The sequence below is a fragment of the Lathyrus oleraceus genome, chromosome 2 (genome assembly GCF_024323335.1).
Source record: "Lathyrus oleraceus cultivar Zhongwan6 chromosome 2, CAAS_Psat_ZW6_1.0, whole genome shotgun sequence".
In the NCBI taxonomy this organism is placed as follows: Eukaryota; Viridiplantae; Streptophyta; class Magnoliopsida; order Fabales; family Fabaceae; genus Lathyrus; species Lathyrus oleraceus.
Genome location: NC_066580.1, coordinates 383,291,701 through 383,299,527, shown reverse-complemented (window position 1 = coordinate 383,299,527; position 7,827 = coordinate 383,291,701).

The window sequence follows — 7,827 nt, the reverse complement described above, 5'->3', positions numbered from 1 at the left end:
TGGGAAGGTTTGACTTTTGAAAGTGTGCAAAAGGCACAAGAGTACTTGCAAAAGGTAGGTGAATAGATATGGTGGTTATCATACACAAGGTAGAGGAAAATTTACGGTAGGCACGAAAAACTCATTATATCCCTCAAGCACAACGGCGGGGATGAAAATTTTGAAACATGGCTACCACTTGGGACTTGCCAAACCTACATCAGGTGTTTTAAGACAAACGTTTAAGAGAATAGGTCAATCGTCAAATTTCTCATTTTTGCGTAACATGCAAAGTTGATAAAGGTAAACTCTCTCGCGCAAAAGGCAACAAGGAGGCTTGAAAAAAAGGAAAAATAAGGTTTTCCCTTGCAAAAAGCAGAGGGGTCTCTCAAAAGGCGAGGTACTGAAAAAAGGGCCAACAATATTTGCAAAAGGCAAATAAGAAGAGATATTTTGGGGAAACCTGTTGGGGTTTTTCACGGGGACCCCTTTCACTTTCGAGAAAGGCTTGAATCCAACTTATGCTAAACATACTTGTCCCAATATGAAGAGTATGTTATGATGCAATGTTATGCATGTAAAATGTCGATGTATGTAGAAAGTCGGTGTATGCTCGGGCTGCTGGGGTATGAAAATGCATGGTCTATGGATTGCGCCACGTATAGTTGGGCTTTAGTGGAACTTTCCGTTTCGGTGGGAAAAATTATGCATGAAGTGATGCATGCAATGCATGTGGGACTGCAACTGGGTATTTGGATTTTTGTAGGGATTTATTTTTGTTTCCAATGAGAGATTGTTGGTGAATATCATCACCAATGGGTTGATGGAAAATGGTTTGGAACATCGTCATCAAAGGGTTGATGGAAAAGGGTATCATCATCAAAGGGTTGATGGAAAAGTATTTTTCATCGTCAAAGAGTTGACGGAAAAGGTAATTTGTCATCGTCAAAGGGTTGACGGAAAGGTAATTTGTCTTCGTCAAAGGGTTGACGGGAAAGAATTTGTCTTCGTCAAAGGGTTGACGGAAAAGAATTTGTCATCGTCAAAGGGTTGACGGAAAAGCATTTGTCTTCGTCAAAGGGTTGACGGAAAAGAATTTGTCTTCGCCAAAGGGTTGACGGAAAAGCATTCGTCTTCGTCAAAGCGTTGGCAGAAAAGAGTTTGTCATCGTCAAAGGGTTGACAAAAAGGTAATTTGTCTTCGTCAAAGGGTTGACGAAAAAGAATTTGTCTTCGTCAAAGGGTTGACGGAAAGGTAATTTTTTCATCGTCAAAGGGTTGACGGAAAAGAATTTGTCTTCGTCAAAGGGTTGACGAAAAGGTAATTTATCTTCGTCAAAGGGTTGACGGAAAAGAGTTTGTCATCATCAATGGGTTGACGGAAAGGTAATTTGTCTTCGTCAAAGGATTGACGGAAAGGTAATTTGTCTTCGTCAAAGGGTTGACGGAAAGGTAATTTATCTTCTTCAAAGGGTTAACGGGGAAGAATTTGTCTTCCTCAAAGGGTTGACGGAAGAGAATTTGTCATCGTCAAAGGCTTGACGGAAAAGCATTTGTCTTCGTCAAAGGGTTGACGGAAAAGAATTTATCTTTGTCAACGGGTTGACGAAAAAGAATTTGTCTTCGTCAAAGGGTTGACGGAAAGGTAATTTATCTTCGTCAAAGGGTTGACGGAAAATACTTTGTCATCGTCAAAGGGTTGACGGAAAGGTAATTTGTCTTCGTCAAAGGGTTGACGGAAAGAAACTGTTGTAAAATGTCGTCATCAGAGGGCTGATGGAAGAAAAAAAAAATTGTCATCGTCAAAGGGTTGACGGAAAGGTAATTTGTCTTCGTCAAAGGGTTGACGGAAAGGTAATTTGTCTTCGTCAAAGGGTTAACGGAAAGGTAATTTGTCTTCGTCAAAGGGTTGATGGAAAGGTAATTTGTCTTCGCCAAAGGGTTGACGGAAAAAAGTTGTCTTCGTCAAAGGGTTGACGGAAAAGAATTTGTCTTCGTCAAAGGGTTGACGGAAAAGATATTGTCTTCGTCAAAGGGTTGACGGAAACGTAATTTGTCTTCGTCAAAGGGTTGACGGAAAGGTAATTTGTCTTCGTCAAAGGGTTGACGGAAAAGGATTTGTCTTCGTCAAAGGGTTGACGAAAAAGAATTTGTCTTCGTCAAAGGGTTGACGGAAAGGTAATTTGTCTTCGTCAAAGGGTTGACGGAAAAGAATTTGTCATCGTCAAAGGGTTGAAGGAAAAGAATTTGTCTTCGTCAAAGGGTTGACGGAAAGGTAATTTGTCTTCGTCAAAGGGTTGACGGAAAGGTAATTTGGTGTAAAATGCCGTCATCAAAGGGCTGATGGAAAAAAGTTTGTCATCGTCAAAGGGTTGATGGAAAAGGGTAATTTGTCTTCGTCAAAAGGTTGACAGAAAGAAATTGTTGTAAAATGTCGTCATCAGAGGGTTGATGGAAAAAAGTTTGTCATCGTCAAAGGGTTGACGGAAAGGTAATTTGTCTTCGTCAAAGGGTTGACGGAAAGGTAATTTGTCTTCGTTAAAGGGTTGATGGAAAAAAGTTTGTCATCGTCAAAGGATTGACGGAAAAGGGTAATTTGTCTTCGTCAAAGGGTTGACAGAAAGGTAATTTGTCTTCATCAAAGGGTTAACGGAAAATAGTTTGTTATGTTGTGTATGCATATGGTGCATGTTAATGAGAATTTCTCATTTTTGTGAGAGAGCTTTTTGATATGCAACTTCCTTATTTTGAAAGAAGGTCATGTGTGTTTATTATATGCAGTGCATGTGGTAATGCAAGATGAATATTGATTGTCTTTGGATTGATCTCCCTTTTGGAAGGTGAGACTTTCTGGGTACCAATGTTGATTGGATCTGAGTTTATGAAGATTTCAGCGAAGTGGGCTTTTATTTCTAGTGATGGCTAATATGGAGTGGGCTTTCGATTTTGGAGATGCCAATAACGATTGGGCTTTATGGTTAATGATAGAGATTTATTCTGGGAGGTGCCAATTGTCGCATTACGCGAAAAACCGGCAGGAAAAGAAAACAACAGAGCCGCCACCGTGCGTTATTTATCCCAAAGTGGGAAACGAAACGCTCGAAGTAAACCTGGAAAGAACATGGTCTCGCGACCAGAGAAAGATGGGATCGAGAGTCGGTTATACGAAGGGAAGGTATTAGCACCCCTACGCATCCGTCGTACTCGACGGGATCCATGCTCAGAAAGAATAGAAGAAAGGTTGCTAGAACTGCTCAAACACTGCACAAGGCTGGAAGGAAACACAGAAAGACAAAAGAAACGGAACTCGGCAGGATATCGCCTCTTGGGCCTACGTAGTCTGTCAGACACAAACATCAGAGTCGACGTAGTTCGGGGACAGGGGGAACGTGCTCGCTAGGATGTCGCATCCTATGCATACGTATCTTCTCTGACCGGAGAAGAATCAGAGTACTCGTAGCTCGGCTAACGCACGCCAAACAAAACACAAACAGGAAACCGACTGCCAATCGCTGGACTTATGTCAGACTCCACACAAACAGGCAAACCTGGAAACCGAATGCCAATCGCTGGACTTACATCAGACTCCGAACCAACAAACACACACAGGAAACCAACTGCCAATCGCTGGACTTACGTCAGACTCCAACAAGCAAACAAGACACAAGAAACCAACTGCCAATCGCTGGACTTATGTCAGACTCCAACACAACACAAAGGGTTGAAAAAGAAAAAGGGCGCCCGAAGAGATCAGCTCATCTCCTGCCTACGTGCCTCATCTGGTATGAGGATCTGGGCAACGTAGTTCCCCTTAACAGGGAAAGAACTTCTAACCTAACCAGAGACAAGGGAGATAACAAGCTACTAGGGAGACTACGACTCGAGCCTAGAAGTTGTCATGTATATGATCCCTATGTTGAGGTTTCTATCCTAACTTGCACAGGAAGCAAGCTAACCTAAACAGCACAATCAAGCAAATACAAGCACAATAAAGCAAGCACACACACTATATGCAAACAATTGGCTCATACAAGGCTAGGCTGTAGAAACAAGCCAACTGGAATGGGGTATGATTAGCTCTTAACCCTAACATTGAGAGTTAGGGTGAAGCAGATGAAATGGGAAGTGAGGGTAAGACTTCACAGCTCTTATCCCTAGCCTGGGAGAGCTTGACTCAAATAGAAAGTGTGGGAGTTCAGAATGTAGGAACTCTTCTCCACATGACTGACACAACAAGATCTTGGGTTCTTATTCACAATGCATCAACACATGGTATGTGAGCAAAGTGAATGACACAACTGAATAGCAGGGGATGGATTGCACATCCCTTTTATCTTCCAATTGCCTCTTAAGAGGTCTTTACCTGCTTGGCACAAAATTAAACAACCACAAACATTGCCTCTTAAGGAGGGCTTCAGACAGGTGCCTGCCAAAGTAACATGACAGGTCTTCCAGACTACATGAAGATCAAGAAATTATACCTCAGTGGTATGCCAACCACAAGCAAGCAAAGCAGAGTTCAAATGAACTTAAAGCAACTTAGGTACCTGTGGAAACATCTAAACCAATCAGTACAAAATCCAGACAAACAGTCAACAGTCAATATTAGACAGACAGACAAATCCACTGTGCACAATGAGCAAACACAAGTGAGTTGTTCTCAAAGCCTACAAAACAAGCAAATGTTAGCCAACAACAACAAATGATCAAGCTCAAGTGAAGGAGCAACATCAACCATGGAGATGTATACTTGAACCTGAAATTCACAACTCAAATGTAAGCAACAAACCACTAGGTCAAAGCCTAGGGTCAAAAGAGGATCAAAAATCCAAAACAGAACTTCAAATTCAACATGAATCATATTTAATCGATCAAGAACAAATCCCCAAAAGGACCAAGCCAAAATCAATAAGCAAGTTCATGTAATAGGCATGTGAAGTCAAAGACCAATTCAAGGCACATATTTGAACATTAAGAATGAAAAATCCCAATCAAAACAGAAATGATTCAAATAATTCTAGAAAAATTCCTGAGCGTTCAACACATCCAAAACATTCATCATGCAAAAAATCAGAATCATTAGAGGTCATTTGGCATGGAAATCAAATTGCACAAGTAAGACAATCAAATGTGTGATACAAATTGTCACACCATGTTAACACAAGCATAAAACAGAAATGGTAAATGGGAAAAATACCAAACCAAGCCTAAAACATCCATCAATGTGTCTGGAATCAACATGTAAAATTTCAAGTCCATTGGATTAAAAACAAGCATTTCATGATAGTTTGAACAAAGCAAGGTCATAAATGTACATGTGTTCAATCATCCTAGAGAAAATTAATTTTCCAACCATGCACAACTTTCCAATTCATGATCATAAGAAACTAGACAAAACAAGGAGCATTTTGCAAAAAATTGGGATTGAATTGGATGATTTTTCAATTTTATATGATTTTATGAAGTTTGGGAAAAATTTGAAGTCAAACATGATCAAGGCATATGGAAATGGAGGGAAAATGTGAAAATGTGAAGCAATTTGAATAAACGCGCTCGCTGGGACTCGAACCTGGTCCAGATTCAAAACGCGCGCCCAAGCATAAAACGACATCGTTTCCCTGTAAAGCCCTAGCGCGCCCAGAATTTCCAGAAATCGTAGCTAAACATGAAGATTTCGTAGCGGATTCGTAGCTAAAGATGATCTTCATCTTCTTCAAGGTGAAGACGATGAACTTCATGTCAAAATTTCCAGAAAATCCAGAAATCAGAAATTTTCCTACCAAATGAATCCTTGTTTCATGTACATCAAAGATCAAGTAACACTTCATGCTAAAACATCATGCATCGTTCAAATCGAAAAAAATAAAAATTGACATCAAAATTTCAAACACACATAACTTCATGAATAATGCACCATTTCAATTGATTTTTCCACCAGAATGATCACCAACACAAGATCTACACAAATATAACAATGAATTTGAGAACAAGTGAGATCGAAACTTGACCTCTTGAAGAACAGCAAGTTGGAAACGCGTGCTACAAGGCTCAGCAATGGTCCAAAGCTCCTCTATAATTCTTGTTGAGATGATTGATGGAGAGATTGAAGCTCAAACACATGTGAATCCAGTTGAATTTGAAAATTCCATTAATGCTTCAAGCTTCATGTATGGTTGAGTATGGCACGAACTCCTCCAAATTCACGTTCAATCCTCCTCAGAAACACTTCATGATCATGAATTTAACAAGAGAAATGGTATTTGTGTGAGAAAATTGGAAGTTCTTTTTGAGAGAAAAATTTGATCAATTTCCAAAATCTAGATCTGATAGTGTTGTTAATCATCAATGCAGTTGTGATTATGATTATATATGCCTTGTTAATGAATCTGAAATCATGCTTAAGCCAAAACAAATTGGGATTAACAAGTTACAAGGTGTATGCATCAATTTGCATTTTCACCTCATGCATGAGATGCATGCGTGAACAGTGCACTATGCTGGCCCAAATCCACTCAAAAATAGCCCATGCACACATTAGAATTGGTATTTCATGCATATGATCACCCAAATTGATTTTAGGAATTTTCCTTCAAAAAACTTCATGAATAAGCAAATGATCATGCAAATGAAATTCATGCCATGTAATGGATGTTTTGGAAACTACATGTTATGAGAAGCAAAGTGCAAAAAGAACCACCAAATTTGGAGCCTTGGTTCAAAAGATATGGCCATTTGAATTTTTAAGCATACTTTGCCATGATTGGATCATATCTCCTCAACCACACATCATAAATCCATGATCTTGGACTTTTTGGAAATGGGAGAGAAAGATATTCAACTTTCATGTTGGACAAAATTTCATTTGAAGCTTCTTTGATGATGCAAGATCAAGTTGCAGTTGAATCAAAAACTTTCCATTTTGGGAAACTTTCAATTATAGGTCACTTTCCATTTTTGGAAACTTTTGATCTGGCTTCAAAATCTTCAAGGTAGATGTTTGACATGTTGAATACCCTTCTTTGGGACATGAATGAAATGTCTCAAACCATTTCTCCCTCTCCTAGCCCTCAGTTGACTTGCAGTTGACTTTTATGGGCCTCAGATGACTTGGTCATGCACTGTGGACTTTGAACCTCAAACCAATGGTCAAGTTGCATCAAAATGATCCTTGGGTCATGTAAGCTCTCTAGAACAACCATAGGGCCTTTGTCTCATGGAAATGCTTTTGCTCTCTTGCACATATGGATTCTCCTGATCAGTTTTGACTGATGAAATGCAACATGCTATGCAATGCTAATGACCTAAAAATGAAATGAATGTACAAATGGGAGGTGCAAATTTGAGGTGCTACAGCTGCCCCTATTCAATCAACTGGGAACCTGAACGGATGAGAGCAACAGCTGTCAGACCTTAAAGGTACACAGGGATTGAGTACCAAAGAACCGTAGAAATTTGCACTCTGCGGGGATCCAGAAAAGAAAGTTCACCAAGGGCAACTTCAACTGGGATCTGATATTTACCACTGGACCAGACAAGACGTCTACCAACGACTCCACTGGGGATTTTGATTTTTATCAAAGGAAGGAACCACGTCCAGACATCGAAAGATGAATGGAAAAGGATACATCCAGACGTCAACGGACGAATGGGAAAAACTCAACGTTTACCAATACCAACGGAGAGGTGACCAGACATCAAAGGATGAACTGGGAGAAAGAGATACAACTAGACGTCAACGGACGAATGGGAAAAACTCAACGTTTACCAATACCAACAAAGAGGTGACCAGACATCAAAGGATGAACTGGGAGAAAGAGATACAACCAGACGTCAACGGACGAATAGGAAA